Here is a 10486-nt window from a genome sequence, read left to right on the forward strand (position 1 = left end):
AACAGTGACGGAAGGCATAAAGTAATAAAGGTTTACCCGTGTAATCACGATATTTCTGAAGAGAAGCCTTAATCTTTATGCTTACTGCATTTCAACTAAAGTTATGAATATATTCTGCACCCGTAAGCAACAATGCGTTTTTCTCATAGCTGGAAAAAGGCCTGTCACTGCAACACGATTTCTGAGTAGGGGTATCTAAAGTTTGCGGCTCTCACTGCGCACATATTCATGAGCGCATGATTATCCGTGTCCTGCAAAGCACATTTTGACATTAATCTTGCAGAAAGTGAGTGTATGGGCCATTACTCCATTCAAGAATTTCTTGTGGGTCTCGAAAACTTGCCCATAACTTCAATTTGTAAATTAATTTGTTCCAAAGCTACAACAGGAAGCCTCCAGGTTTGCATGGTTGGTAGGGTGACTGTCCTATATAACAGATGGTTTCGTGTTCGATCTCTGAACCAGAAATAATGTTTTGACAACTGGAATAATTTTTGAGGAACCTGAATAGCTTTGCTTTGTACTGCTTGGCTGCATTTAAGTTGAATGGCAACTTTTTTTATGGTAAAAAGGGGCAGAGAAACGTATTATATAGCAAACACGAGATGTTTCAGATTTACTGCGGAAATATTGTTCACAGTAGATTGTGAAGAAGGACGCTGTTGAGCATCCGTAATGTCTCTTGTTTGCTTCAGATTATAAAGCTTTTGAAGTTTCAGTTATTCGGTGCCTCTTCTTTGCATTGAAATGTTTTATACCCACCACACGGGCTTCGTGAAACCCTCGATTTCACCGGATTTTCGTCTGCACAATCTCACTTTGTTTGACGACTTTGAATAAACTGCTCTTGTGAGCTCAACCTTGTGCATCCTGCTTTATACGCACCGCTATTGGAAAATTTCTACACTTGTATGCGGTGGCTGCTGAAGTTCGAGAAGTGGCGGCAACGCGTGGTTCACAGACGCGTGATCACCTCGAGAGGCATTGTGTGCATACGTAAATTGGGTATTTGACGTGGTATTAAAAACAAAACGTGCACTTTTTAGTGTTTGCGTTTGAAAAAAAACCGACTATGCCTTGTATGGCGTGATTACTTTACTCACCATTTTTAGTTCCACCGCCCAGTACGGTGATGTCGGGGTTGGCACGAAAAAAAACTATTGGCCTCATACATGCATAATACCTGTTCTGCAGTACGGCCGTGCCAAATTGCGCCGAATACCTTCTTCGTGCTTAAATGCTGTCAGGTATTACCGATGTCTTAACTCCAAAGATGCTATTTGGGGCTTTGGTCATATATATTAAATGTAGTTTCTGGGCACTGTTTAATGGATTCTGTTGCAGTATCCGGCAACTAGTAGGTCCAACTGAGAAAAAATCAAAGTTTTTTTACAAACAAGGGTGTTTATTCCGGCGAAAAAAGTTTCCAGCTTTGTTGTGGTCATCCTTGAAGAGTGTGCAGCACTAAGGCAGCATATTGACGTCAGTGTTGAAGACTTCGTTGAAGCTAATGGCAATCTCGCCTGAAGCGGCGCTGCGACTGCCGCGCCAATTTTGCAAATTAAAACTCGGGGAGTGGGCCCTGGCTCTAATCATGTTGAAGAAAGGCTGAGATATTAAGTCACCACGTGTTACAGTTCACCATCGCTTTTAATCAGCACTGCTAATGTCCAATTTCCTGGCTGCTGACCAATTTTGCAAAGTCAAAATGTGCCACTGTGCATTTCTTCTGTTTGGTTTTTGAGTTTTGCGGCTTTCGCGAGAAAGTCCCCAAGCTCTGAATACCTCATAATGTTTTCCTTGTGATAAGCGCCTATCAAGCAGGAGTGCCTTCCAAGTGGACAAGGCTTCAGAAAACATTAGACTATGTCTTGGTCAGCGCTGATGGAAGACGCTCACGACATTCACAGGTACTTTTAAAACCCTGTGTGAAGGATCAGCCCTTGCCTGGTTGTAATGTAGTTCTGGGAAACCCAGACATTAAAAAGTGCATCTGAAAGAGTGATGTGTAATCTCTTAGTAATCTTGTATAAATAATACTTTTAGGCGGTTGATCGATGACTATATTCAGGTCACTAGTCAGGAGCTTTGTATCTTGAAAGGGAAAAAAAGCGTACCTTTGATATGAGTTCCCAACATGGTCCTTTTATGCCATTACAAATTATTGCCGAATAAGGTGATTTTTGAAAATTTAGAAAATAAGTAACTTTAAAAACGAAGGATCGAAATATCTAATCTTGGCGAAACAATATCTAGAGCTTTAAAGTGGCACAAGGTGAACGGGTTATTATTGAACCTTCATTGAGCTGTGGCATTGGGAATGCACGCCCAACGAAAAAGTTTATAGCCTGCTATCTTTATTGCTTTTAGGATGTGAACACATGCCTTGATAAATATCATAAATTATGTCACGACCACAAAGCTTGAAAAAGGCCTTGTGGCATGCAGTCGTATTGTCAGGGCCAGTTTCGCTCCCTTTTATGCGGAGCTCACACACATGATACTTTGAGAATGCACCTGAAAAATAAAGTTCAGTTTGAAATACCAGATAAAAAGTTGAACCACAGTATAAACAAATGAACAAATAACAAAGAATGTATGTTTCGTTAAAACAATTAACGACTGATTTAATAGCGTTTTATTTGAGCACGCGCTCTACTTTTGTGAGCATGGTTACTATGAAACTGCTGTATGCAATAAATCGCGCACAATAAAACTGTTCTATGCAATAAATCATAGCGAAAAAAGCAAGATGTCCGCCCTTTTTCTGAAGAATGAACTGTTTATTTTATAATATTGTGACGTTGCAACGAAGGGGATGTTTTTAGAGACTGTAATTACGAAAATAGACGGGAAGGCAGCTGCGATGTCACTGCACGCACACATACATTCGCGAGCGTCTTCTTCTCCAGCCTATGGTTTCACTTATCCCAGAGGGCGCATACCCGTATAGCGAGGGTTGGCCACTGGTTCCGTTTATAGTAAGGAGCCAAGGGACCGAGCCCGTGACAATATTGTCAGTACTAAGCAAAGTACAATAAAAATAAGGACACATTTATTGAACCCACCAGGTTTCTGAAGTAGAAGCTTTATTGATTGATTGACTTTATTTAATGGGGAGGCTCGTTTCTCAAGTGTTGTGTTAAAGTTTTTACGAAGGTAATAGTGGCGTTGCACGTTTTAATCCCGTTTTTACATAGTGAGAGTTGCTTGGGGAGCACAAATTCGCAACGCTAAAAGTAACGCTAACTGGACTCGTTGCAAATGGCTCGAAAAGACTACAGCCGTCTACCTCCGTACCACGCAACATTCCTTCTCACTGCCCAGCCTTTCGTCCGCCTTTTACGTGCCCTTCACGCTGGACTCCAGGCTTTATTCCGCAACCTCTTCACATCCCTGCTTAATCTGTTTCTCTTTTTTTTTAAGTTGTAAAAGACGACGAAGCACATACCTGGCCCATTGGCTTCTATGTTGGTATACTTGTTATTAACATTATCGTCAGTGTTTTACAAAATGGCTATACACATTGTGTGGTTCGCGAATGTTGGCTCAGTTTGTCATTGTGCTTCGAACGTGCGCCCTTCCGCATTTATCCTCCGCCTAGTTCTTTTCCTTCGCTCTCGCAAGACCTTCACTATCCCCTATTCTCCCCAATCTCTCTCCACTTCCTTTCCACCCCAGTACCCTCTCTCTCCCTCTCTTTCCCGTCCTTATAACTTCTCCGTTACCCGTTACCAGCCTCGTCGCTGTTACCACTACCCTTCCGTTTGCCACTTCCGTCTGTACTGCTTTCCATCGTCCCCTCTCTCCTGACGCTATACCGGTCGTGCCATCTCCCTAATCTTTCTCCCCATCTCTGCTCCACTTCAGCTTCCTGTCCCACCCCGGGTCTCGTTATTCTTCTAGGTCATGTACAAAGTGGTGACTAATGACTGACCATTGGGTATTGCGTACTTGGTCACCACTGGTGTAGACAGTGACTCACTAATGCTGACTGAGTCAGTGACCCACTAATGAGCAGTCCCATAAGTAACATTTCTGATTCGGGAGCCCCAGGTACAAAAACTATAGATCTTAACTGGGCTAAGAAATGCTATGGTTATTCAGGAATGATAGAAGGTCATTTGGTGGATCTTAAAAAATGTGTCAGCACTGATGGCTTTGTCGACTGAAGTAAAGCAGAAATTGCCTTGTTATGTCCCGAGCTACCGAAAATAAATTGCAAGAGTACGGTCTTCTCGGACGCGCAGAGCCTCGAAAAAGAAGCCGAAGTCTTCGTACGTATTGGCACCTTGTAACAGTTGCTAGAATTGATCTTAATGACAATACAAAATTTCGGCTCAGTCAGGACTTGCGCGCTCTTTAAAAGAGCTACGCAAAACACCTACTGCAGCAGAACGCTCGGCCGGGCTAGTTGGTAGCTGCTGATCTCAGTGTTTAAAACGCTCACAACATAGGAACGAAGAAAGAAACAGCCGAGCTTTTTTTCTTTCTTCCTTCGTGCCTGTGTTGTGAATGCTTTGAACACAAGACGAAGGCATACACTATTGTTATGAGCACAAAGAAAATCATAAACCTATTCCACGTTGTGTAAAATGCGAGTCAGAGTTTGCTAAAAACCAGAGCTCGGGGAGATCGATAAAAACAAGTCCACGAGACTGCCAGGCAGTGTTGAGCCATCCCATCTTCTCGAGCTCCAACTCCCAAACCTCCCTCGGGTACACTGACATAGAACCTATATCGAGAGAAATTACCCCAAGAAAGTCGTGAATTGCTTGAAGAGACCACACCCTCAGTGTACGGGCCGGATCACGAAACCTAAAGGGACACGAACTGGTCTTTATAAATATGACCTATGCGAACGCCTAGTACACACGACACGTTATAAAAAATCCGAGGACACCTACGCCCTTCTTGCGGGTTCTGAACGTGAAGCATGAAAGTCCAGCTGAACGTCTGAGGTGCCATGATTTGCCTGGCATTGTCGAAGTGTTTTTAAATCTAGCCGCTGGAGGTGTTTTGCTTTGCAATGCACCTTAAGGCCTTTGAATGGCTTCGATTTGTCTCCTACGCGTTGCGCCGCTGTTCGTACTAGCCGCCGCTTAATGGAAGAGTTGACGAGGATTATGAATTACTCAGCTTGTTCTTTCCGTCTTTTCATCTGCAGTATAGTGGCAGAAATGACCACTTCTGGCAATTGCCGCATTTAAACTCGTTTTGTGGACATCTTAGTGAACGGCAGGGAAAAGGTTTGGGCGTGTTGGTTCATAGTCACACAAAAAACAAGCTTTGTGAAAAACCACAGCACTTGTCCTGTCCGCGCCTCGTCCTATGTTTGGTTTTTACAGCGCTTGTTTTCTGTGGTCCTAGTGAACGGGCTCGCCCCAAAGCGAAACGTGGAAAAACGCTGGAGGGAGCCCCAGTCCTTGCGTCTATCCCGTTCCCTCCGCTTAGGGTTGATGTCGTCTTCGCCTCACCGATTGAGGCCTTTAACGTTCCGTGTTAAATCTTCTATCCCTGGATGCACTCGACACATCTCCCTTTATTGAAGGTCAGCAACTGCCTTTCAGGCTTGCGTGGTGAAACGTCTCGTGCCTCTCCTCGTGATACAAATGACTTGCGCGTGCCGACGGCACCGCTATTTTCGGCATACTGCTCTCAGCTTTCTTAGCGTTGGTCGAGTTAAGAGTGAGAAAAAAGTCCACAGCCTGCCACCGTGCGCTCAGTGCACCAACACGCCATACAGGGGCTACAGTTGAAGCAGTCACGGATACGTGGTAGACGTTTTATGTTACAGACTCCGGACGCCCATTTTATTTCTTTTAAAACTGTTTAAGGCTTTCGCAATACACGTGGTGCGATGCGTCCACATCCTTTAAATCAGCACCAACGTGCGCCTTCAGCAGGCTGCAGAAAGTGCCCGATGTCTAGCGATTAATTAAACACTGCAGAAGCTTCAGCAGGGGCTGGGCTGGCTTACTGGAGAAAGGGCGAGGTCCTGCCGACTTAAATTCCACGTTGAACTGGTCCGCAGGGAACTATGTTTACACTGGAAAACTGGCCACGATAGAACAGTCTTAAGCAAGCCTGACAAAACCCAAGAAGGCATCCATGAGTAAGACAAGGAGGACATGTCATCCAATCATTGCGTTCCTATAATCTTTCCCCCGGTAATCTACAAGCCTCCCTTTTGAATATGGACAATGAATAAATCTATACCGTGATTGAAGCAACAGAAGATAGGCCCACATTTTGTACTTACGATGGCTATATTGGTTGTCTAGTAAAGAACCTTTAAACGTCCAAAATATTCCGCAGGTGTTGCTAGCATCTCGATATACCAACTTTTCGATGTGCTCTTGCCGTATCCCTGCATATATAACACAGGTTCGTCAAGATAACGAAAAACTTCAAACCTGAAACACATGCGTTCACAGATAGAAACGGGTTCAGTATATGTCAACACATTTGGAAAGAATTCAAAGGAACAATATCTTGAGGAAACGGCCAAAGAGTAGTATTCTGTTTTCTTGGTTTCGGCCTTTGAATGGGGGATTTTAAATCGTTGATGCAGCGAGGGCTGTATTGTATTTTGAGTAATTTATCGACTCTTGTGGGTCTAAGATAACGCATGCCCAGAAAAATGTTGCGACTAACAATGCTCTCTGTATTGGTTGTGATGAACGTTTATGCTAACTGCGTGGTTTGCACTTGCCTGTTACTTCAAAAACTTACCGTAATGTATCGCGGTTTTAAGGCGATAGTCTTTTTTGGCTACTTAAACACGTAAAGTTTGACCTGGCGGTCCCTCAATCCAGCTGTCCGGCGGAAAGTTTAGAAATTTATTGAAAGAGGCGTTTATACAGGTAAAACATTTACAAACGACTAAATCTGGTTTCAATTTTCATACTTCTCAGCATTGATCAGCAAAAGAACACTTTAGACATATTTTTGGCAAAACATCAATACATCAGTCATAATTGCACTGTTATTTTAAACAAAAATTTACGGCTGCTTGAGTCTTACGATTGCAAATACAAATACGCCTTCGAAAAATGTTTCTATCCAAAAATACAAAAAAAAACGCTCCTGCGAAACCCCAGACCTTCTGGTGGCAATCCAAGAAGTCCAACAGTAACGAAAGGTTCCAATAGATTGCGCGCGGGCCTTGGAACGCGGTAAATTTGAATCGAATTCAGTGAACTTCCACCATGTTTATTGTGGGGGCAGTGCTACCAACCTGCGAAACCAGTTTTTTCCTAGCTCGGATAAAGAAATTCTTTAGATTTCCCTGGATTTTTGCTGAATGAGGTTATTAGATGTTTTCGCTCTGATATTGTGTTCGTGTTGTGCGATACGACTGCAGAGTTTACATTTATGATATAATTATGTAGTAATTTTAAAGCATTTTTGAAGTAACCGTATGAAGAAAAAAAACTGTTGCAGCACAATTTGTGAAGATTTAAACGTTGTATTTCATCGAACCACAGAGGCACTAGTGTTTGTCACGTGGGGGGACATTAATAGTATATGACACACATAAGATTACCAAGCAAGGCAAAGCAATCGCTCTGCACATACACACCGATACAACATTCCAAGAACAGCACGTGTTACACCGCATTTCGCATAAGCAGGATACGTTAAATTATTAAAATGCCATAATCGAAAACACTGCAGTTCAATGCAAAACACAAAAATCTTGCACTAGGACACTGTGCACTTCAAATAGCATGCAAGTATATAAGAAAGAAGAATAACAGGATCGAGCACATACGATGCGCATTGAATGAGATATTAGAGCGAGCAAGTTTATGAAACTCATCCATCATGTTGTTTTGCAATGGACATCAGCTATGTCAAACGTAGGAGCGATGACTTCGCTCGGTGCACATTTATGGCAAGTAGATATCTGTGCTTCATCGTAAAACTGAAATGCATAGATATATAAAAAATAAAGAATTCTGAACACCATTCTGAATTCTGAACAGGGCATCATTACACGACTGAAGGCATCAGACCACGTCGCCGCAAAAAATTCCCTAAATGTTGACAAATTCCCCGTTTCCCTAAAGACGACACAAATCCCCTAGATCTTGGGAAATTTCCGTTGGAAGCACTGCGGGGGGGGGGGGGGGGGGGAGTGAAACCGGAGGGGAAGAGCGTGAGAGGTGAGTGGGAAAGAGAAGAGAGGTATGTAGGTGGAGGGCCGGCAGGTGATTATCTTGTTTAGACAACATATTTACTTGAACATATTTGCTTTAAACGACGTGTTTACTTAGAAGGACATATACAAAATAACCAATTATACCTGGACCACCGATTTGCAATGTGGTAGGGCCATACGGTCGCATTACAGGAGACCAAGTCGATTCTAAGTCGCAGTATGCTCCTCTCAGGAGTTGCGATTTGCTTCTGTGAAAAAAGAAAAAGAACGATGAAAAATGGTTAGAATACGGGAGTGAGCATACATGAGGGAGGAGTCTCTTACCCGACATTCATGGAGTAGTTCCTTAGGAAGCAGACTTCTCCGTATGTTGCGTATATAACCTTGTCCAACTTGCAGAAATCCTTTCCCTTAGTAGACAGGACGCTCCAAACAAACCGCGTAGTATTTAAATACTGCAAAGAGCTAGGCGTCAGTACAAGGTTCGATATATTCTGTGGAAGCATGAAGAACTTTCATTTCTTTCGGGTATATCGACGCCGCGCTATACAACTGTCACGCGCATTGTCGACCTCAGTGAAATTTAGTTTTAGGATAATTAAAAATGGAAAAGCACTGACGACCTCCTAGTAAGTCGTGGACAAAATATACATACAAAGGTACTACGAAACCAAATTTAGTGCACAGCAAGAAATATTTAAATCCTACCTGCCTCAGGTCGATTGTAGAGAAATGCTTTTGGTTCCACAGTATTAACTCGCCAGTAGCAAATTTGATAAAAAGACAGAAAAGCAGGCACAAGAACATTACCAATGCGAAGGGAATCAGAATAACACCACTGTTATAAAGCCTATCAAATGTATGTGCTAAAAGTAGGGCAAAAGAATTGCTCGCGTGATGTTCACATTTTAAGGCTCTCCAAGGGGCCCGGATTTCTAATTTTGGAACATTAAAAAAACCTGGTTTTGCAGGAAAACTGACCTTTCGCTTCTTTTTCAAAACAAGCCATTAGTTATCCAGTCGTTTTTTTGTCTGTTTGAAGAAGCACCAACTCAAATCTTCCAACTTCCTCCACCTTCAAGCACTATAAACTTTCTTAACGAAGAAAAAACATAATTAACTATGCCTATATAGATGAACAAAAGCCTTCTGCCTGGTGAAAAGACGACACGGATTAACCCTCAGCCTATCAAAAGAAAGAAAGTAATGATGTAACTAGAAATAAACCTTTCTGTAACGTGTTGACTCATCGTGTCACTGGAACTGCTATCAATATTGATTTCGGCGTGAAAAACTATTACGTGCGCTGAACTACATCAAACAAGTGACACTGCCCGCATCAAACAAAAGTTTTCTACGTCTAATGCAACCTTTACTCGGAAAACGCACCTTTCTTACAGCGTTACCCCTCTTTCACCGTTGAACAAGCATCGTCGGTCGTTCGTACAATGGGGACTGTATGACTACAACAGCAAGATAGCACTTCACCAGGCAGGAAATTTTTCGGAGGCTAGGATATCCCAGACAGAATCGAAACATCAGAGAATAATGGTAAAGGTACCACAAAGAGTAACTTAAACACAAATATCATCAATAAGGATGACAAGGTGAGAACATGTACGGAGTGTCTGCACTGACAACCAAGTGGTTTTTTCAATGACGTGAGGGCAAGGAACGCTAAAAATAGACGGATGGCGCAGCTTTCGTTTTGCTTTTTCATTAGCGTGCAAATCCAGCGATGTTTTGCTCACGCAATCGTCATTTTCCTTGTTAATACAAAATACCTAGGAGATTTCCTTTGGCTGTTGCGTCCTAAACGTGAGCAGTACTTGTGTTCCCTTAAAGTCAGGCGTGCAAGACCATCGCCGGCGTGATTTGCCAAATGTCCTCCCCGCCAATGAATTTGCGGCTGTGACTTTCAGAGAACACGGGTGCTGCCCAAGTTTAGAACGCAAGAGCAAAGAGAAATCTTCGAAGCGTTTTCTTCTTACAAGAAAAAGGACGATTACGTGTGACACTCTCCCAGGATTTGCACGCAAATGAAATAAGATTCATGTGGTTTAGCTTTGATTAACCCTATTTTATTGCGAAAACTTCACTGCCCTGGCTAGGTCTATTTATAAGGTGTGGTCGAGGGAAGGTTTCGCAGTAATATACATACATGTTTGCAATGAATACACTGCTTATTCATCTTTTGTCACCTCACGGCGTTGTTCGAGCACCACCGCTGTACGAGCGACCACAGCTGGATGGTCGTCTGGGTACATCCCAGACATCTCTGCGCCGCACGTGGCCTCCTCGGCTTCCTCGGCCAGGTGG

At 43.0% G+C, this 10486-nt stretch overlaps 1 long non-coding RNA gene across 1 annotated transcript; it reads right to left on the minus strand.

Annotated features, from left to right (window-relative positions):
• Positions 1 to 2353: 2353 nt before the first annotated feature.
• LOC144144230 (uncharacterized) lies at positions 2354 to 9025 on the minus strand. The gene is made up of 5 exons (XR_013317204.1): positions 8876 to 9025; positions 8492 to 8622; positions 8312 to 8415; positions 6263 to 6370; positions 2354 to 2517 (listed from the first exon to the last, which is right to left on the minus strand). It is a non-coding gene; the product is annotated as an uncharacterized LOC144144230 (long non-coding RNA).
• Positions 9026 to 10486: the final 1461 nt, after the last annotated feature.

The sequence above is a fragment of the Haemaphysalis longicornis genome, unplaced genomic scaffold (genome assembly GCF_048455015.1).
Source record: "Haemaphysalis longicornis isolate Haplotype H1 unplaced genomic scaffold, Haemaphysalis longicornis Haplotype H1 scaffold_67, whole genome shotgun sequence".
NCBI lineage: Eukaryota > Metazoa > Arthropoda > Arachnida > Ixodida > Ixodidae > Haemaphysalis > Haemaphysalis longicornis.